The sequence below is a fragment of the Equus asinus genome, chromosome 11 (assembly GCF_041296235.1).
Source record: "Equus asinus isolate D_3611 breed Donkey chromosome 11, EquAss-T2T_v2, whole genome shotgun sequence".
NCBI lineage: Eukaryota > Metazoa > Chordata > Mammalia > Perissodactyla > Equidae > Equus > Equus asinus.
Genome location: NC_091800.1, coordinates 11,397,379 through 11,419,848, shown reverse-complemented (window position 1 = coordinate 11,419,848; position 22,470 = coordinate 11,397,379). Strand labels below are relative to the sequence as shown.

General features: G+C 47.4%; 1 protein-coding gene across 9 annotated transcripts in view; it reads left to right on the top strand.

Annotated features, from left to right (window-relative positions):
* Positions 1-22,470, top strand: part of SLC7A1 (solute carrier family 7 member 1) — a 79,192-nt gene that overhangs the window by 5,792 nt on the left and 50,930 nt on the right. For 2 of the 9 annotated variants that reach the window (XM_014843841.3, XM_014843843.3), the window contains exon 2: positions 8,322-8,465. The exons of 4 other annotated variants lie outside the window; for them this stretch is intronic. The gene's annotated coding sequence lies outside the window, so the exon portion shown is untranslated. Of the gene's footprint in view, positions 1-2,740; positions 2,797-7,347; positions 7,532-8,321; positions 8,466-22,470 lie in introns of those variants that run through there. 3 more of the 9 variants (XM_070520457.1, XM_070520456.1, XM_070520458.1) reach the window with 3 other exon arrangements.

Here is a 22,470-nt window from a genome sequence, read left to right as displayed (position 1 = left end):
GCTCAGCACTTCATGTTTTCATTTCATCCCCACAACGCCTGAGGACGTTGGCACTACTGTTCTGATTGGAAGTGGAGAGGGGAAGTGGAGGTACTGAGAAGTGACGCAGGTTGCCCGCAGGCACACAGGTAGTGGTAAGTGGGAGAGTGAGGGTTTGAACCCAGGGGGCCTGGCTCCAGAGTCCTAACCACCAAGGGTGCTGTGGGGCTGTGGGCACCAGACTGGGCCTGGGCCTCCGGCCTCCCCTGGGACCCTGTTGTGGCGTGCCGTCTGCATGGGGCAGCGCCAGGCTTTGGGATTCGGCACCCGGACCTGAAGACCCTCAGCCCCCACGGCCCTCTGTTTCTAAGTCCCGCAGGTGCAGGGGCTGGCTGCCCCACACTGGACAGCACCCTGCCTTTCCCCGCTGCGTGCCCTGGTTTCTCTCCGCTGTCTTTGAACGCAGGTCTTCCTCTGTTCACCCCAGCGGCAGAGCGCTGGGCTCCTGGCACAGCTGGAGCTCTGGTGTCCGTGGGACAGCTGTGCTGGGAAGTGGCCAGGATCGGGTGCCGGTGTGTGACGGGCTGGGCTGCATTCTTTCTGGGTCAGTAGTTTGGCATTCACATCGCCAGAGCCGGGCTGGGTGCGGAGCTTCCTGCCCAGGCCACGTTTCTCTACATCCAGTCGTCTCCGCATCGGCCTCCGTCCCTGCTTGGGGAGGACCCTTTGCAGGGGGCCCGTGGGCTTCCTCCTCAGTACTCCATCCTTCTTAAGACCAGTGGCCGTAGCCGTCTTGCCCCCACATCTTTACTCTGCTGGTTTCTGCCGTGTGGTGAGGTGGGGCAGTATCTCCTTCCTTGGAAGACACTTCTTTGACACCCTCAAGAAAAGCTTGGGGTCGAGGCTGCCCAAGCCAGGGTGGGGGCGAGGGCCCGTCTGCCCTGGGGAGACTCCCGCAGTGTGCAGCGTCCAGGAAGCTGGGGCGCTGACAGGTAGAGCAGGGAAAACCTCCCCCCCCTTCCTGCCTTTCTCCTTTTTCCCTTTTCTCTCTCAACTTTTTTTAGATAACATTTCAAACTTAAAAGTTGTAGGAATAGTACAAGGAATTCCTCTGGAGTCTTTTCTCACATTTGCCCATTGTTTACATTTTGCTCCTTCTGTCAATCAGTCGATCTACACACACGTCTATGTGCATTTTTTCCTGAGCCATTTGAGAGTAGGTTGAAGACGTCCTGCCCTTTTGTTTACCCCTGTGTACTTCACCGTGTGTTTCCTAAGAATAAGGACATAGTCTTACATAGCCACAGGAGGATATCAAAATCAGGAAATTTAACATTGCTACAACATTGTTATCTAGTCCAAAGTCCATATTTAACTTTCAGTTGTCTAAATAATGTCCTTTACAGATATATATACGTATATAAGTACACACACACACACATATATATATATATATATTTTTTTTTTTTGTGGGAGAGGACCTTTCAAAGAAACTGTGGTCTAATTTTCTATCTCATAAGCCTCTTTAGGAAAAAATGTTTCTAAAAGTTAGACTACTCATTCTGAAAAATTTGGAAGCTACAGAAAAGTAAAAGAAGAAAATAAAAACCATCCGTGATTCCAGCACAGAGGCCTGGTGCTCGGCCAGGTGAAGGCTTGCAGGAGGTGGTTGGAAGACCTCTACTCGGGGTGACTGGTCATCCAGACCTGTGCCCAGACGCCCAGGGCAGCACCCCAAGCAAGTCCTCAGGCCTAGGGAGGGAAGGCTCCCTGTCTGGAATGGACTGTGTTTCAGGCCCCTGCCCACCACTTGGGCGGTCGCCCACCTGAGCAGGCACATTTAACCACCTCGAGGTGGGGAAGGGCGGAGATCATTATTAACTACCCAGAACTTGTTCAAGACTTGAAAAGAAATGCTGCAGGCCCCCTCTTGCCTGATATGTACCCCTGGCTTCCTCCACTTAGCGGAGGGTAAGGCTGGGCGTGAGGTGTTGATCCAGAGAAACAGCCCTGGCCTCTTGGTGAATATCTCGTGGTTATTAATATGGTGGTTAGACTTGCCTTTTGTTGACCCTCTTGGCCCCCTGCCAGTGGGCCAGTGGAGAAATAAGAGGCACAGTTCCCTGGTGAATTTTGCTCTCTGTTGTCGACTGTGCTTCTCAGAAGTCCCCAGGGGAAGGTTTCAAAACTGTTGTGCAAAGCGAAATGTGGATCTTGCTTCTGCATTTCGTTGATCGAAGCAGCCCCCTTGGTTATCCCCAGAAATAACTGGGAGGGGCTCCACTGTTTCCTGGCCTGGAAGGGGTTTTTTGCTGAATGAGTCTAGTTTCTGGAATGATCTTATTCTTAGAAGCTGATATTGCATTGTCCACAGCTCCCCGTCGTGTGTACCTCAGTTTCCCTGAGCTGTAAATGTACACTGTGTTGTTGAAGGTCATGATCAAAAGCCTCAAGTATTTTTCCATGTGTTTGTTTTTCCTCTCCTGCCCCAGACCCTCTCCTTGAAGGAACTGGCCTTGAGAGTGACTGCGGTGGGCAGACGCCCAGTCTGTGGACTCCCCGCTGAGGCCACGTAACTCCTAACCTGGACGGGCCAGGACCGAGGGCTGCTCTTCAAAGAAATCCTTTGAAGTGCAAACATTTCCTTTCCTGAAAAGAAGGGAAATTGAAATGAAAACGTATTGTTCTGTGCAGACAATGTTCTCTTGGATCAAAGAGGGAGTGGGGCTTATAAAGGGAGATTTACAAATTAGAGTTTCATGTGGCACACGGTGGAGGTGTGCCTGTTGACGTCCACTGCCTTGGGTCTGTGAGTTGGTAAGATTGTATATTCCTTAAGGTCCTATATGAGGGTCTAACGTGATATATTTAACTCTCTCTCTCTTTTGTGTTGTACTAAGCATTTAGAAATGTCTTTTGGTAAATTATGACAGCATCCACAATGGAATATTATGTAGCCAATAAAAACGTTATTTTTAAAGAACATTTGATCTTATGGGAAAAACTTTATTGTTAAAATTTTGAAAAAATCTGGATGTGATTTTCTGTATTGAGTATTATCTTAATAAGATATAGGTATATTTGCACAGAAAGAAAACACTGTTAAAATTGGACTGTTTTGTTCACTGCTGTATGCAGCACTGCATATGCTGTGTATGAGCACTAAAATAGTGCTCAAGAAATATTTGTTAAATGAATATTTTTATAATGAGTAAAACAACAGGATGTTTTAAAGGAGGAATATCTATGAGCAAAATAGAACATTTTGGCAGGTGGGAATAAAACTAAATTATTTCAAATTTCTTTTGTAATTCTGTCCTGGCATCTTGATTTGGGGTTTATTTTGCTTTTTGGTACAAATATGTATCACGTTTTGTACTTTGATACTAATCATGCTGTGACTGAGTGCCTTTGACATTTGTATTTTTGGAATAATCTGGTCCTGTTGAAATTAGAGTATTGGTATGTCAAGTTTTCCCTGGGTTGGTTATTAGGCCCTTTCACAAAAGGGGTAAAATTATAACTTCTTCTCACATACTCTGTAGCTAATGTACCACTGTGCCAGCTTGTCCTGTTCTGTTGTTGAGAGTTTATGCCTGGATTGCCCAGGATTTCATCTTTGAGCATCAGGACTACCAGCATATGCCTCATCCTGATTTCTAATTTATAAAGCTCTTTAAACATGTGGCATCTCGTTCTCCCCTGCCACGTAGCTTAGCTTTGAGAAGGGCCCTGGTCTCCGTGACTTCCTGCAGGGAGGATGACTGGTACAGCTGCCCGTCTGCTCCCCGGTGAGCCCGTCTCGTGCCTCCTTCAGAAGGACACAGGCACTTTGGTTTCAGAGCCCAGCTGGCAGCCTCTCCACCGTGCCCTCAGCACAGGGTTCTGGAAGCCCAGGCTTCGGGAAGCCCTTCTTCAGGCTGCGCTCGGGACAGGGGTACAGGTGCCCACACAGCGCTTCTCCCGGCGGTGGCGCCTTTCACACTGCTCTGGCTGTAGTCTACAAGCAGAAGTAAATTTACGCTGTGATCAAGTACACACACAGGGACATACATATTTATATGGAGATTAAAATGAAGATTATCATGAAACACTGCTTGTTCATAGTACCTGCAGTGCACTCTGATAATTTTTATGCTCGGCTGTTATCTTACAAAAAATCCTGGTGGCGACTTGCAGTTTGCAAACACTGCTGGTTTGGGTGCGCTGGCCTGCGTGCCCACCTGCCCCCGACTTTGTGTCCTGAATTTCAGGTTCGCTGGACGAGGGGATGGGGATGATCCTCTGTCCAGACCGGTTTGGACAAAGGCAGGCGGGGGTGGGGGTAGAGGTTTCTTTTTGCCGTGATTTGAGGGTTTCTGACTGAAGCGGGCAGTATTCTTTGTCATGATTCCCGAGAAGGCGAATGGGGCAAGACCTGTGGGAGTTCCCCGTGTGGTTTGCTGCCCTGCAAACCAGGGTAGCTCTGTCCTTAGCTGACCTCACGTGCTGCTCAGGCTGTGTGTGATTTTTCAGAGATGGGCCAAACACTTGTTAATTTTAGCATTTTGACTTTTTTTGAGTTTTATTTTATTCCGTATGATTTGAGGAAGATTCCATCTGAAAGGTGAGCCTTCTCTTTCAGAGTTAAGGGTTTGTGGGAGGAAGAGAGAGAAACAGTTCTGTCATAGAAATATTAATTTTTGGACTCTCAAGTCTGATGGATTAAAATTGAACAGAGTATTGAAAATGTAAGATTAGCAATAGCGATGATACCACTGAGTGGTCCTCCTTGAAAAGGTTGAATGGATTTTACATAAATTTAAACCTTGCTTGAATAGCGTTATGAATGTTTTCTTTTCTGCTTAGGAAATAAATATTCTTTAAGAAGTCTGTGTATATTATTCTTAAAACAATTGTAAATTAAGGAAATTGATTCTACAGAACAGGAGCATAGAACAGAACTAGAACGAGACAAATTGCCTGGTTTATTGAAACAATGCACAGATTATCTGCCCTTGTTTCTTGTCAACTTTTATTTACTACATTTCTCAGTAAAAATAAATTTATCGTAAGAACTCAGAGTACTTAATTTAGAATCTTTTAAAAATTCTTTTGTAAGTTACAGATATTACCACTAATGTTAGTATTTGAGAAGAATTCTCATGAACCTGATTTTATGTTTTTATGTATTTTGCTATGTGAAGTAGGGGCTAATCTGTAATTGTAATTGTATAACGCATCCCTCATAAATGTATAACCTCAAATTTTTAGCAGCCAGTTTGCTTTTTAAAAAAAACTTTTGTTGGAAGACATTTCTTTTTCCCAGAGGGCAGTTTTGGGAGACACTAGGCAGGAACACTCATTAATTCTTTGAGTGATCTGTATTGAACTGGGAAGAATGTCTTGCTCGTCCCAGAGTTTGATGGAACCAGAATTTTGGGAGATTATCAGATGCAATTTGCGCCGGGGTTCAGGCCTGGTTACTGAAGGACTGTCTCAGGACTGTGGTCTGGTGATCAAGGCCAGGCCATCGGCACCTTCGCTGTCTCAGGTGACTTTGAGCGGGGTGGTCAGTGGCTGGGAGGAGAACACGCTCTGCACAGACTCATAGCACTTCTTGCTGCAGCTGCCTGTTACCTGTTCTGCCTTGAGGATCTGCAAGGGAGTTCCTGCGTTTGAGTTGGTGGGGGTTTGGAGCTGAGAGGCTCCGCTTCCCCCCACCGCACCCACACGCCCCTGCGGAGGTCTCTTTCCAGCTGAGGCTGTGCCCATGTGGGAAGGAAATACCATTTTGTCCTGGAGAGGCATTGGGAGCAAGAGGGAGAGGAACGTTCTCTCCGCACTGATGCTTTGTGGGAGCAGCAGCACAGCCCCAAATTCAACTGAGTGATGACTCAGGAGCGGTGGTTCTCCTCCCTGCCCCTGGAATTGCCCTGAGCTAACAGAACTGCACGGCCCACTCTGTTATGCGTGTGGGCATGGGCAGAGCCTCCTTGAAAGTTCTGTGGCCTGAGGGCTGTAACCCTGCTGGGTCTAGACCTCACCAGGGGCCTGCACCCACAGATGCACACTGCACACTACCAAATATAAAGCTAAACCGAGGGACAAGACTAGCCATGTAGTATTTTGTTTCTGGAAACGTAGCACACAAAACAGGAGACAATTCCATTGTACTGTGCATATCGGGTGAATTTGGCCGTATTCCTCTTCGTTATTAGTATTACTCCTTCATCACTATCTAAAAAGCATAGAGGTAGGTACGCGCATATGGTTGGACAGATGTGGCAATAGGGGCAGGCAGTAACAATAGAGGAAAGATTTTCATTTCAGTAAGTGTAAGTTAAATAATTTGCATGATGTAATAGTACTTTTCATGTCCAAAAGTCAAACTTCAGGTGTCTTTAAACTGTCTAGATCAGTGTCTACATACAAATCCTCCCCTGGGGGTCTCCCTGAAAGGCAGATCTGATTCACTAGGTCTGGGTGGGACTTCCCCAGCCTGCTCCCAGGATCTCTTGGAATAGTGGGCATCTGTAAAACTGCTGAAATCTGGAACAGGCCAACGGAGCCCCGAGCCGCCCATTGGACTGCGTGTTCCCTGAGGACAGGCCTGGGGCACGTTCGTCCTTCTGGCTCCTGTACCTGGGGCAGTGCCTGGTTTTGAGTAGATGTTCAAAAGATATCTTTTCAGTGGATCTGAAGCAATTGCTGTCCCGGAGCCCGTTTACTTGTTGGGATGGGAAAGGGTGGGGGCCTCTGGCCTATCATTTTGGGCCCGCTTGGTTATCTCTGCAGCTGGCTGCAGATGGAGAGTGGCAAGTTAGACTGCAGCGGTGGGGCTCCCACCAATGGGGAGAAGTGATAGCTGAGGCTCTGGCAGCAAGGAAGGGGACAGAACCACCTAAAGAGAGATGCAAGAACTAAGTAAACCTCTGTAGAGGATACATTTCAGGACGTCTGTGTGCATGACCATCTGCAGCCCCGTGCCTCAGTTTCCCCATTTAAAAAGTGGGGAAACTAACAGTGCCCACTTTGTAGGCTGTGTTGAGGATTAAATATATGAAATACGTTTAGAACATGGCCTGGCATTCAATAAATGTGAACTGTGATTAGGACCAGAGAATAAGGAGTTAAGCTTCAGCCTTCAGGAAGGTTTCTGCCAAGTGAAAAATCCGATTCCCGAGGTTGCATATATCTGTGTTGTTATTTTGCTGGCAAAGGAGTAGGTGTAAATTAACAGGCAAAGTGATTCTTCCAGAAGGCTGAGGAGTGGTGAAATGGTCTGAGGAGAGGTTGCTACTTGTTCTCTCTTAGTCAGGAAATTCTTAATGGACGAGGCGGATGCCAGGAGCTTTCTAAATAAGGAGGGGGTGGCATGCCAGGGAGGGGGCATGGCGGTGCCAGAGCTGGGGCAGGAGGGGAAGTTCCAGGGTCCCCTGCTCGCAAGACCTTAAACCAGGATGCCACTTAGCAAGGGAGCGCACGTCTGGGTGGATGCTGGGGTGTTTGAGCCCCCTCGCGCCTTACTTCTGTTTGGTTCTGAAGAAGTTTTCAGGATGGATGACTAAAGGTAAAAGGGATGCTCAGGCCTAGGTCCCATCCACCTCCTGCACCCCAGAGGCGCTGGACTCGGGTGAGGGGAGAGACTTGTGTTTGAAAAGTTAGGGGAAAACTTAGCTACATTTGACCGTCATGCAATAAAAAGCTTTCTGCCTAGTGTGAGTATTTGCATTGGGAAATTTAAAGTAAAAAAGAATGCAAACCAGATCACTTTCTCAAAAAGCGGTACTGTTTCCCCAAGCGTTCCACTGCAAATGCTGTGGAAATGTCCGGAAGTCCCCCAGAGTTCCTTGATCTAAATGGTATTCTTCTCACCGGGAGAAAATTGGGGGAGAAGCAATGGGAATGGAGTGTTATCACTTTCACTTGTATAGGATTTTTATTTTTGCTGTGTTGTCTGGTTCATTAATTCAGATACTCATTAGAAGGCTTTCTATTAAATAGTATATAGAAACATCATTTATGCTTTTCTTCAAAATTTGGGACTTGTGATCACTTCTGTAGAAAATTGCGAGCCGAGACGGGACATTCCAGGGAGGGCTGCGGGTCGCGGCGGGGAGGAGGCGGTCAGGATGTGCAGGGACTGACCCCTGCCCTTTACTCTGTGCCCTTTACTCTCTGCCCTGCGCTCTGCATTCTGCGTGTATTGCCTTTATGAAGTCCCAGCATGGCATCGTTTCTTTGGGAAAATGAGATTTAATTTATGGCACCTTGTGCAGGAATGTAGAGGGTAGTGTATAATCACCTTTTTTACACTTTTCAGTCTCTAAAACTTGCACATTATTTATTTGTCTCACTAGGCGTTAAGAGGAGCATCGCACGGGTGGAACTCTGCGTTCAGGCCTGTGCATAATCGCGCTGCTTTATAGCGCCCATCGCCTTGGCAGAGAGGGAAGATCCATCAGCTCAGGGGACGTGTCTTGATAGTTCAGCAAAGCAGCCAGGTGAGGAAATAAGACACATTTTAAGGTATGAAAAATGCCTGTAAAAGAGGAGGTTGTGCCATCAGCGCAAGAGTCATGCTCCACGCGTGTTTGTGGATCATCTGAGCATGAGGACGGGTGACTTGTAGAACAGGGGTGTTTTTGTGAATGTGCTAAGTCAGATATGGGGTCGTGGAGGGAAGCATGGACTCTTTATGTGGGCTGGTGAAAGGTGCTTAGAACCTGAGGTCCTTTGACCCCAGCTGCCCAGCCACTGAGATCCTCTGGGGACCCATCACATCCTCCTCTCTAAGCCTCTCCCCCAGGCTTGCCTCCTCCTCAACTAGACCTGGCCCGGCAGTCCAGAGGCCTCCGTGTCACCAGCCTGGCCGCGGACTGATGTGACTCTGGGCAAGACTGGATACTCAGCGCCGTGTTTTCTGCTTTGGGCTTGGAAGAGATTGGATTAGGATACTCTTTTTGGGATTTCTAGCCTTAAGCAGGAAATTGGTGGCATTCCATGATTATGTATCCACTAAAGAGCTCTGTGTAGTTTGGTGTCTATGCTATAGAAGTGGATGTTGAGTGAGAACGGTGGTAACCTGATGCAGGAGAAACAGAAGGTCTGGTGTTAGACGATGACAGATTTTGATGGAGAAGTGTCGGTTTGCCTGCATTAGCCCAGAACTCTTGAGCGGGGCAACTTGTGCAACTGGAAGGAGGAGAATGGCTTTTGTAAATTGAAAAAAAGGCACCCAGTACCAGCATCCATATGGTCTGCCAGATTCACGCCCCCTCCCAGGAATACTCCAGAAGAGTCTGTCTTGGTCGGAATAGTGTATTTCCTCAATGCTTCTGTGGAAAACGCGAGCAGTCTTGGACCAAATGTTTCACTGTCTGATGCAACACTTGAGGCTGCTTACCCATAGACGGGGCCAGAACTTCCTAGCGGGGCAGTGGTTGCTGGTGTCAGGCCCTTGGCAGCAGTGTCCTGCTGGGTGAGGTGTCTCCTGCGGAGGTTTTGGAATGTCGGGATGGACCCTAAGAAGTCTCAGTCCCAAACTGTCTCGCCAGGGAGGAAGCTTGAAAGAGGTTATTTTTCAAAAGGAATAGCCAGCCATCCACATCAAAATGTATATAGTCCCCATCAAAGAAAAAGAAAGCAAGCTTGCCTGCGCTGACGCCCCTAGCGCCTCTGCCGCAGCCGCAGAGCCCCTGGAAGCTCTGTGCTGTGGTTTCCAGAAGGAGCTGTCTTCGGCCAGAAACGCTTCTTTTGGAAAATCTTCACGGTGTTCTTGCTTCTGCTTCTCTTCTGTGCTTCCCCTGAGACATACTTCGCAGTGGAATAAAGAAAAAGGTGGTATCAGGATGCGAGAGAAGGGGAAGGTCCTTGCTTGCCACCGGGTACTGCGTGCAGAGGGTGAACGCCACTCTTCCTACAGTTCTCTGCTCCTGACGGGCTGTGACCGGGACCCAGTCCCAGGGTGTTGCGGGATCACCGCTTTTCTGCTTTGGACGCTCAGGTGCACAGAGCACCTCCCTTCTAGGAGGAAACAGCGGTTCAGAGCAGGTTGTCCCAGACTCGTGTTTCTCTCCACACCCGAGCAGGCTTCCCCCGCAGCGGCTCCTCAGCCTTCGCTGTGTTCTGGGGTAGGTGAGCCTGGAAACAGGCAGAGGGACACGCGGCACCTTTCATGGGCCTCCACTTCAAGGGGCCCCAAAAGGGCGTTCTGCCCAAGGTCCTTTTGGTTTGCCTTAGCGGACTTGATCCGGCCGATGACAGGGCTTTCTTACTCAGATATGCAGATGTGTGTGTATAAAAATAACATGCCCTTGTATCGAGCAGTGCACACTCAGCTGTGCCACCGAGTTCATGGGAGGTTCAGAAGAGGACAAAGGATGGCAGATGGTCAGATTTGCAAAAAAGACTTCAATTGTACAGCTGAAGTTCAGATGTCTTAAATAGCTGCTCTCTGGACAGAAATCTGATGAGAGTTGTATTACAGAACAGGGGAAATTTCTAGTCTGCAAGTCCCAAAGAAGACTTCGTTTTCATTTGGGAACGGAGGAGAGATCATAGGAGGGTTAACTGGAAGATTTGGGACTGCCCGGTCTGGCAGTACCAACAGAAAGAAACGTGATCAGAGTTTAAAATTCCTGCAGGCCATGGCGAGGTGAGCTACAGATCATCAACCAGCTCTGGAAGTCAGAGCTTGTCCTCTGTCAGGACTTTTGAATGTCTTAGAATACATAAAAATCAAATAATGCTTTCCTCAGCTGGTGACAAGGCAGCTGCAAAGGGAAGTGGGCTCAAGACGAATGTCATTATCAATAGTCGCATGGCACATGGGAGCCAGGGGTGTTTGGGGTTTATCATGAATCTTTTGAAAATGCTGTCATGGGACATGCCTGCTCTCAAAGCTGCTTCTCCAAAGTCAGGTCTCTTGGCCAGAGTGGACCAAGCTTGACCGAGAAATTATGTCTCATGTCCTTGGCTCTCCAGACCTGGACTGCATGGCATTTCAGAGAGGAGCAGGACAAGCTCAGTGCCTAAGATGCCCACCCGAGTTGTCATGTTTACATTCTGTTGTCCTCATCAAGTGTGTTGCAGCCTCAGGATGGACACAGCCTGAATTAGGAGCCCCTTCTTGGAGCTAAATTCCAGGAAGTTCCCCTGCCCTCTCCAGGGTGTTCTCTTCCACTTCGTCTCCCCTTCCTTGGGACCTCAGAGAGCCACTACCTGCTGCCCTGCAGTTAGTGTCCCTGGCCTCACTTCTCCGGCTGCTCCATGTCCTCCACACCCCCCGAAGGTGAGGTACTTGCAGCCGGCTCATGAATTGCCCTCCAACCGTGTGAGCCTGTTGAATGAGGCACCCTGCTCCGCCTCACCCTGACCTACTTGGGTGGGAGTACGGAGTCAGAGCTGGAGTTCAGCCAGGTCACTGGCTGAAGCTGTGGAGAAAACCTGGGACACCGTCAGGAGCAAGGTGAGCCCTGGAGAGAGGGTGTCTGCAGAGAAGAGGCACATGGAAGGGGAGCCTTCACCTCATCTGACCGTCAAGGTCACTGTACCTTTAGCAATAGCAGGCTCCAGTAAAAAAAGACTACATTCTGTACGGAATTTTATTTGAATACTAGAATTGCCCTTGTGTTTCACTGTTCTGACCTAGAGCTACCTGGATGGGAAGTGGGAGGAGCATGGGTTTTGGTGGCAGACAGACCCGAGTTCCAGCTTTGGCTCCAGTGCTGAGTGGGCATAGAGACCTGCTCCAAGGCTTGCCCTGCTCATCCTTCAGAATGACACCCCCTGCCGGGTGTCTGAGAACTGAAGGGGTGGCTGACCAGTGCTCTCAGCACAGGGCTGCATGCCTAGCAGTTGGGCAATAGGTTTAGTTCCCTTAGTGTGTCCTTCCTCATTTTTCTGTCTGCTTTTTAATGGTGGGAAACATGGTGCATTTGCTGTTCAGAAAGACCACAATGCACTCATCTAACAAGGTTCCTCAGCAAATGAACAGGTAAGGCGGACCATCAGCACAGGTGCAACAGATGTCTGGGACACCCCAGCTCCCTTCCATCTCTGATATTCTGCAGTTCCATGAAGTATAGGTTTGCTTTGAAAGTGGTGGTGTTGGTGTCAGCCTTTAGAAAGTAGGGAGAATTTGGAACCCCAAAAAACAATGATATAATGCAAGTGACTGGCCCCAATGTTAAGACGATGTCAATTGCATTAACCAATTCCCCACTGTTAGAAAATTGGTAAGTATTATCTGAGACAGTTGTGTGGATTTTTCTACCTGCAGGAAGCGTTATATTTCTTGACTCTGCCATTCCCTTGAGTTTATGCTCTTATTCACTAGACAACATTAAACATTAATGATGTTTGGTGAAAATTAATAATAAAAAGTGTATCTTCAGCTCTGAATGGGGACCTATGGGCTGATAGGTCCTTCCTAGGAAGTTACAAGGCAGTGGCAGATGATCAGAGCTTGCCCCAGTGTCCCCCATGTGAGGACACAGAGATATTCCTTTGGGCCAAGTTTGAAAAAATTAGTGCTAACAACATAGACTCCATTTGGAATTTAAACTTTTCAGGATTGGTATGAAAAACCTTCGGTTTGGGGCCGGCCCGGTGGTATAGTGGTTAAGCTTGTGTGCTCTGCTTCGGTGGACCAGGGCTTGCAGGTTCGGATCCTGGGTGCGGGCCTAGCACTGCTCATCAAGCCACGCTGTAGCAGCATCCCACATAAAGTAGAGGAAGATTGGCACAGATGTTAGCTCAGTGGCAATCTTCATCAGGCGAAAAGAGGAAGATTGGCAACAAAGGTTAGCTCAGGATCAGTCTTCCTCACACACACACCCCTTTGGTTTAATTTGTACATAAACTCGCCTTTAGCTTAATTCTTTTAACTCCATCAAAAAATACTTAGAAGTTTAGTGGCAGAGGCCTAGCATGTTTGTTTTATGCCAGATAACAGCGTGTCCAAAAGCTGAATGCAGCTTTTAGTTTTCCAGGCTTGATTTGTTTGTAAATTCTAAATCTGAGGGCTTTTAGCAGAATGGAAACTTCACAGTAGCAAAGCAAATAAAGGTTTCTTTTTAAAAATTCAAAATACGCTGGGTATCTTTCCTAAGTTAGAAGCAGCCGACTCCCTTTAAAAATGTGTCTTCTTCTTTTTCTGCAGTTTCTTGTTTTGATAACGCATCCCTGGGAGTTTTTCCAGCACAGATCAAGGGAAATTGGTGCAGGGTTGAATAATACTTTTGTGGATAAATAAGAAAATCATGGTGTTCTTCGATGTTTGTTTGATCAAGTGCTCCTGTAACTACAGGACATCACGACAGTTTCACAAAGCGGCGGAGAGGAGAACACACTGGGAGTGTGACTCGCTCCGCTTTGCAAAGTGGTAGCCTTTCTTCTCCGCTGTATTTATGTGAATCTTAACGTGGGCTTCATCAGGTGGGCCAGCAGGGGTTTTTGTTCATTTGTTTGGTTCCGGCCCAGTACAGATACTTAGCGTTTACGCTATAGATAATCCTCAGCCGACAAACTGGTTAAAGAGCAAAGAATATTAGCTCCTGTGGTGAGTGCCACAAAATGTTAAGATTTACCCTGGACTTTCATTTTCAATAGTTATATGATTTCAGATTTCAAAACAAAACTCTATGAGAAGTGTAGCATTCGTTCATTCATTCGACACACGTTGGCTGAGCGCCTGCAGGTGTTAGCCAGTTACCTTAGGGGCGTAGTTCTGTGCGGTTCTCTGCAGATACTGTGAAGGTGCAAGCAGTTGGCCAAGAACCTCATTTCTTTATGATTAAGCTAACCAGAGAGAATGCCAAACTCTCACCACCTGTTTTCATCTGAAAACTAAACTCCTACTAGTGTACTAAAACCGTTCACTATTGCCTCTCTTTGTACTTAGCCTGGTGACCCGTTGTCGGCCCTCACCCCCTGCCGTCTCTCTCAAGCATTTGGTATGGTTGGCCCTTGCCTTTTCCTGCCGACTGTCCTTTTCTGGTGTGTTGTGGGAGGCTTCCTCCACACGCAGTGTGTGAGGGGGCTTGTCAAATAAGGGGGTCGTTACTCGCCACTCGGTCTGCAGAAACACTTTTGCCAAGAGGCGATCTGTGGAAGTCAGGGCGGATGGTCACAGGCAAGGAGGGTGTGGGATGGGGGTGAGGCGTTCAGGCCTGATCTGTGGACAGCAAGCTAGGGTTAGAGATTTAGCAAATAAACATAGTAGATGCCCCATTAAATTTGCATTGTAGATGCGCAGCAGATACTTTTTTAGTATAACTTTTTTATACTAAAAAAATTATTTGTTGGCTATATTTGGGACATAATTATGATTTGTTTGGGACATACTTATACTAAACCATTATTCATTGTTCACTTGAAATTCTGATATGCCCGGGCATCCTGTATTTGATCTAGCAACTTCATGCCAAGCTACTGTCCAGACCCTCCATGTGTGGCCGCAGCACGCTCTGAAAGGTGAGGGTGTGGGCCTTAAAGGAGACACGTAGAGTTACACTCCGTCTTTGCCTCGGAGAAGTCCATCTGCTCTTGGGTTCTGTTTAACATTGCTCTTTTCTGAAACTTCACTAGTGTGATGGTTGCTCCTGTGGCGCCCAGAACGTGGTTGTTGCCCATGGTTCTCCTCACAGCCTTCTTTCCTCCCAGGGAGCTCTCCCTGTCAACACTTACCTGTGGAGAAGCCCCATCTAGAGTCTTCCTGTCAGATTCTCACATACTCCTCTGTTTGCCAGGCATTCCCATCTGTTCTGCTGGACACAGGACATTTTGACACACTATTTTGATCTGGGGATGTTTTGACTCTGTTTGTGAATATGAATATTTTATCAGAATTATCCCAGAGGAATTTTTTTTTCTTTTTTTGAGGAAGATTAGCCTTGAGCTAACTACTGCCAATCCTCTTTTTGCTGAGGAAGACTGGCCCTGAGCTAACATCCATGCCCATCTTCCTCTACTTTATACGTGGGACGCCTACCACAGCATGGCTTTTTGCCAAGTGGTGCCATGTCTGCACCCGGGATCCAAACTGGCGAGCTCTGGGCTGCCGAGAAGCGGAACGTGCAAACTTAACTGCTGTGCCACTGGGCTGGACCCGGAATTTTTTTTTTAATTTTATTTTTCTAGCTTTTTATTGAGATTATGATAGTTTACAGCCTTGTGAAATTTCAGTTGTACATTATTGTTTGTCAGTCGTGTTGTAGGTGCACCACTTCACCCTTTGTGACCACCCCCCCTTTCCTCTGGTAACCACTAATCTGTTCTCTTTGTCTACATGTTTAACTTCCACATATGAGTGGAGTCATACAGAGATTGTCTTTCTCTATCTGGCTTATTTCACTTAACATAATACCCTCAAGGTCCATCCATGTTGTTGTGAATGGGACGGTTTTATCCTTTTTTATGGCTGAGTAGTATTCCATTGTGTGTGTCTGTGTGTGTGTGTGTTTGTGTGTGTGTGTATACTCATAGCATATCTTCTTTATCCAGTCATCAGTTGATGGGCACGTAGGTTGCTTCCACGTCCTGGCTATTGTGAATAATGCTGCAATGAACATAGGGGTGCATGGGACTTTTGGAATTGCTAATTTCAAGTTCTTTGGATAAATACCCAGTAGTGGGATGTCTGGGTCATATAGTATTTCTACTTTTAATTTTTTGAGAAATCTCCATACTGTTTTCCATAGTGGCCGCACCAGTTTGCATTCCCACCAGCAGTGTATGAGGGTTCCTTTTTCTCCACAACCTCTCCAACATTTGTTACTTTTTGTTTAGCCTGGAGGAATTTTTGATGACAATATTCTTCTGAGTGAACTTCAGTTTAAGTCATTGATTAAGGTTTTAGAGTATAGATAAGCCATTTAAAAATTTTGCATTTTTCTGAAATTAGTAAATTATTTTCCACTTAAATTTTCAAGAAAGGTTTTCTGCATTTATCAGCCATTTATCTGTAGCAGATTTTACTGAATTTAGCTTTTGCCACTGCTTCTTTTGTGCCTCATATTCTTTCCAAGTCCAATTTTGCTGGAGCAAATTTTGCAGATTTAAACTTTTAATACGTTCAGTGGCCTTTGTCAGTTGTGTGTGTGTGTGGACTGTTTCTTATTGGCGTGGTTGGTTAGCTATTTCCTGGGAGTGAACCAGCACTGGTCTACTGTATTGCTAATTCACTTCTTTTGTGTGCTCCTTATCACTTAGTATATTATAAACCACAGCAGAGAACGAATGGTGGAGTCAAAATGGCAGGGCCACCATGTCTTACTTAGGCCTCACCCTCACCTCAAACTGTACTTCTAAACCTGAACTGAGGATTTCTCTGCCCAGATTTATTTTTCTTGACGTCCAGCCTGGAGATTTTAAGAGTTTTCTTGATTCATTCCCGTCTCTTGTCTCTAATATTCAGTAATTACTGCATCCCATCAATCCTCCCTTCCCCATCAGTCACGTCTTCCTCCTTCTTTCCTTTCTAGTCCCACTGTGTCTTTCAGCTTCCCAACCTTCATCTTCCTGAAATCCTCTATGGCCTCCATGCATGTTTTTGTATGTGTCCTTTCTCCCCTGTTAAACTGCAGGCCCCTCTGGGGCAGGGACCATTTATCTTTTTGTCACCTGCAGTTCCTAACAAGAGTGTGCCCGCAGTGGAACACTTGGTAAGTGACTCTAGGATGCAGGCTCTCAGCTCCGCCCCTCATGGCCTGGGGGTCCGCGCTGGTAGATGGGCTTCTCTGGGCGGGGGTGTGACCTGGCCTTAGAGCAGGTGGTCCAGCTGTGTCGCCCTCCCCACCTGCCTTTGGTGCCTGTGTCCCACACCCCACAGGTAGCCTCAGCTCTGGGAGCGGCCCCCTTGGCCGTTGGCCATCTGGCATCTTTCCCGGTGACATTTCACTTTGCCCTTTCCTTTGAAGAAGCGTTTTGAAGCAACATTGTACACGTAAAGGTCAACAAAGAAGAGTGGATGATACGCCGACAGAAATGTAAGTTAAAAGGCAGGAAGTGAGGCTGCTTAATATAACCAGGTTTGAGGGGATGAGCGAAAAAAATGCCCTTGAAATTCTTCTTTAATCATTTGTCTTTAGACTTGTAAAGTGGGACATGGAAAACAAACATTTCCATTCAATGTATACACAGTTTGGCAAAACAAATAACTGGGCTTTGTGAGCGTCCAGACCTCCTGGAAGGAGGAAAGCGGCCTCTTGACTGGGCGTTCTTTCTCCGCCTGAGCTCAGAGTGGGAGAAGGGGGCGCAGTCGCCCCTGTGGTGGCACAGGTGAAGCAGAGCATCTTATTTGCTGAAAGAAAGGTACAACTTTCACATTTGGACCAAGAGCCAAACGTGAAAAGGCCTCTGGGTGGGTGGGGTCGTCCAGGGGAGTGGCCCACAGCCCGCAGGGTATGACCTGCTCCTTTTTAAAGGAGGCACTTTACTGAGCACGTCCCAGCACTTAAGTGACATGCTGAGATCCAGGATGGCTGTGGTCCCTGCCTGCCCCTGACACACGCACTGCAGAGGACGTCTGTCGCTAGCTCTATAGAAACCGGGGTGTTTAAATATTTAAAAGTAAAAATCAGTGGTTAAAACTCAGTCATTGTTGGTTATATTATTTATATTTATATTTTTTTCATATTTTTATATATTTTAGTTATATTTTTAGTAGTGTCAAGTCAATTCAAATATTTCTAGGCAACCCCTCCAATCTTCCACTATCTGAATTGGCACAGATAGAAATAAATCAAACAGTAAATTATTTTTATTTTTTAGTCTGTATATTTGTGTAGTGCTCTGTCAATTACAGAATAGCCATCATTTTGAGTACCCACTTAATCTTCACAGCACTTTACATGTTGGTTAATAAGATCTCATAGATTAAGAAAATAATGATAATAATAATAGCAAACGTATATCACTTACCGTGTGCCAGGTGCTCGTCATTGCATTGCATCATTAATTCATTGGAACCTCCCCCAAGCTCTGAAGTAGCTCTTATTCCCTATTATCCTCATCTTGCAGAGGGAAGAAAGCTAGCTCAGGGAAGGTAAGTCACTGGCCCACCGTGTTTTGAATGCAGCTTTGGCTGAGATATTGGCCTCCATCTTGCCTCCTCATTGCTTGATCTGCGCAGGGGAACAGGCAGGGACGGGGCAGGGAGGTGTAGGTGGGGTAAATATCATCATGCCGCTTTCCAGATGGTAAGACTGAGACAGAGAAGTCGAGTGACTTGCCCAAGATCACACTGCCTGGGGCAGGCAGATCTTCTGATTCCTCCTCAGATCAGGGAGCAGATATAAAATGGGACATAGGAAAAAATTTTTCCATTCAATGTGTACTTAGTTCAACAAAATCAATAACGTAGCCTGATACAAGTTGCCGGGCCCTCCCACCCAGGTGCACGGAGCCCTGGCCTTCTCGTGCATGCGAGTTCAGGGCAGAGAAGGCCAGAAGAGGGACTGCTCTGCACAGCAGCCATTTCACTTTATGCCGTAAAAATGTCGTGAAGACACCCGCCCAGACGTTCACACTCAGGTGGGAGCTGCTAGATGTTTTCAGTGATGGCCAATCCAGGTAACTCGATCGTGTGAATGAGGCTGTGAGGAAGCCCCCATGTTCTCTCAGGAAACTTTCTGCCCCCCGTCATCACCTTTTTTATCTTTTTACTTGATTTGTGGAACGTGACTGCATGTCTGTGGACAGACCAGGCGGCGGCCTTGCTGTGCGCCCTGGTTGGGCTTGGTGAGCCACGGAGGTGGGTCCTGGGGGCAGCCGGCCGAGTGAAAGGGGTCTGGGACGACCCCACTTCAGCCGCTTACAGCTCTGGTAAGCACCATTGCTGTTCTCTGAGGCTCAGCTTTCTCGTTTGTAGAGTGAGGATTGGTGGTTGATTTTCTGTGCATGTGAAACACCAGCACAGTCTCTGCCACATGCCAGCTGCTCAGGTTGTAATAAATTAAACCGAAGCCTTAAAAATATGTATTTTTATAATGCAGTAGGTGGCTATAACTAATCACTCCACTCTCTCTGGGCACTTCTGATACTTGGGTAGGTCGGGTGTAGCTCCCTGGAGAGGAGGAGGGCGGACCATGAGGTGGTTCAGGCCCCGTCCAGCTGTGCGGTGGTGTAATAGGGGCATTGTACTTCGAGTGGGCCGGGACTCCCCATCACCACCTGCAGACACAGGGCTCCCTGCCCCCAAGTCTGTAGCCATCAGGGCTGCTGCAGGGCACAGATCGCACTCCCAACTTAGGTCACCTGAGGTCAGTGTAATAAAGCGACTGTTTCCAGAGGCGGGGTGGTCCGATTGTGGTAGGAGCCTGGGGGAGTGCAGGGGACCCTGAGTAGCCCTAGCACCCTAGGCCTGGAGGGCGCAGAGTAGGGTTGGGTGACCACAGCTGGCCGTGTCGAGGGGGCTCTTTTATCAGGGAGGCCTCCCTCCTCTCCTGCCGGTGCCCAGAGAGCTTGGGATGTGCACAGGTGAGCCCCAGCGCGTAGTGGAGGAGGCCGGAGAGTGGCTCTGGGGGCGAGCAGTGTGATTTCGGGCATCAGAGGACAAGGACAAGTTAGGTGAGTTGTGCACCCCCACGCTGTGACAAGACACTTCTCAAAACATCGTGAAAGTGGTTGGACAGAGGCCCACTTTGAAAGTGTTGAAGCTGATGGCCGCCTTCAGTTCCCTGAAGCCTGAAGACGCATGCGCGTGCCTCCAGGTCATTCTGTGCGTCTGGACTTCGGTCCCTCGCTGGCAAAGTGAAGGTGTGGATGAGATCAGGGCCCAGCAGACTGGTCCGAGAAGGGCCAGATAGCAAACCTTTTAGCTTTTTAGGCCACGTGTAGTCTGTGTTGAAGAATAATCTTCCTCTTCCTCCTCCTCCTCCTTTTTTTTTCCTAAATAAACTTAATAAAAATCATCCTTAACTTGTGGTCAATTAAAAAATGGGCCAAGTGCCAGAGTTTGCAGCCTCGTGGACTCGGTCTTTGTTTCCCTAATGCACTGTGTGCGCTCGGTGATTTTAGGGAGTGCACAAACAAGCATTTATTTAGTAGTATGTTGCATTCAAATGCTAACCATCAGGCGCCCTGCAGGACTCAGATGGCACTCTCCCTGGGTGATGGAGCTGAGTTTAGTATCTCATTGCAGATCGTTTTGGTGGTGCTCCCTTGATGAGAGGCATACAAAGTTTTAAAAAATGTATTTAAGTTATGAAAAGGTGGATTCCTTTAAGGAACAACATTACAAATAACAGTGTGCATGCCATGCAAATACAGCAACAACTCCTGAAGGTGGTGTGCGAATAGACTCGGTCGGAATGTATCAGATCGTCTCGTGAGTCCTTCCTAGCACTGGCATGCCTTGGTTATTTCATATATATCATATATAGCCAGTTGGAACCATTTCACACAGAGGAAGATGCTCTCCAGAAGTGAAGAGGACAGAGTCATGTTTAAACAGAGTCCCAACTCATAAAAGGCGGGTGTGTGCGGTGCCTGCCACCTTGCGCCCCCGCTCCCGGGGTGGGGAGGAGAATGGTCCCCTGGGTGGGAGTGCTTTGGAGTCGTAAAACACTCCCTACATATTACATCCCTAACCATGTTCATGTGTAGGACCGCAGTAACACAGCCAGCAATTTAGCCCCACAGGAGCAAATTAAGCCTGTTAAAGTACAGCAATTCAGAGGCCAAGGCTTGCAGGTGCCTGCTTCATTCCCTTTGGCAATGGCTGAGCTGTCACAGGCAGGCTCCTCTCTCCTGAACCTGGGTGCTCTCCTGGCCAAGGCCAAGGCTCATCTGTCTTCATAGGCTTCCTCAGAGCTGCTGCACTGTCGGGGACGTGTCTGAGGGGACGGGGGCTGGCTGACACCGCCTGCAGGGAGCTGTACCCAGAGCTTGTAAATGCCCAGGAGAGAAGCATGACCTCACCTGTCAGGTGCGCCCTGGCAGACAAAAGGTTGTGACCAAGCCTCCTGAGCATTCTGAACATTCAGAGCGGGAAGTATCCCAAAATTTGCATTCTGTACATTTTTCCTTCCAACTCCCCCAGTTGAGCATATCTTTTCCCTGCCTCTCTGGTGGCTTATTTGCCCTCGTAGTGCCCATTGACGGTCTTAGAAAACTCTGTGGTAGTGCTAACAGACTTTGGTAAGTTTCTTACGGCCTGATCCTTTACTTCCTTCTGACTACCTATTAAAGCCATCCCATTTTCTCTGAGATCCTGGACCATATGCACACACCGCGTGAGAGGAGCTCCCTGTGTGAGCTAAAGGCTTAAACTCAGCATGTTGTTGTTATTTTTTTTTTTGAGGAAGATTAGCCCTGAGGTAACATCTGCCAATCCTCCTCTTTTTGCTGAGGAAGACTGGCCCTGAGCTGACATCCATGTCCTTCTTCTACTTTGTATGTGGAATGCCTGCCACAGCATGGCTCGACAAGCAGTGCGTAGGTCCACACCTGGGATCCGAACCAGCGAACCCCAGGCCGCTGAAGCAGAACGTGTGAACTTAACCGCTGTGCCACCGAGCTGACCCCAAACTCAGCATATTATTTAAACCAACAAATGTTGCAGTCTTCCTCAATTTTATTGTTCTTTGCCCTGTCACCATGAAATATTTAAGCCGTGTATTAAAACCCGAGCTTATGTTCACAGTGTAACAGAACTACAAAAGATGAGGCAGTGCTTGTAGGGAGGGTTTTATTAAACAGCTAATTTCACATTCGTGAAACTCTCAAAGCAAAATGACTGTTGCATATAATAAGTGGCTTGTGCAGATAGAGTGGAGATCCTCTTACCACCTGCACCCAGAGCTGTAATTACTGATTTGGGGAGGAGGTGGTAGAGTTGTGACTTGAAGCAGGATGAAAGTATGTGGGAGAGTGCTGCTTTAGCAACCGAACTTGTGCAGCAGTCCCTGGGTCTGCCCCGGCATGGCAGATTACTAGAAAAACCATGCTGTGGTTCCTTGTGGACTGGGCGCCTCTTAGCTTTTTTTAAAAAATTGTTTTTTTGAATACAATTTACATACCATAAAATTCATCCATTTAAAGTATAAATTCAGTGATTTTTATTATATCCACAGAGTTATGCAACCATTACCACAATTTTAGGACATTTTCCTCAACCCTAAAAGGAAACCCATCTGCATTAACAGCCCTCCTCATCCTCTCCTCTCCATCCCTACCCTAGGCCTAGGCAACCACTAGTCTACTTTTCGGTCTCTACTGAAGACGTTTCTTATAAATGAAATAACACAATATGTGGCCTTTTGTGTCTGGCCTCTCTCACTTAGCTAATATTTTCAAGGTTCATCCATGTTGTAGCGTGTGTCAGTACTTCACTCCTTTTTGTGGGTGAATAATATCCCACTGTATGGATAGCCCACATTGGTTTATCCCTTCATCGGTTGATGGGCATTTGGGTTGTTTAACCACTTTCTGGCACTTAGGAGTCATGCTGCTTTGAACATCGGTGTGCAAGTTTTTCTGTGGACACATGCTTTCATTTATCTA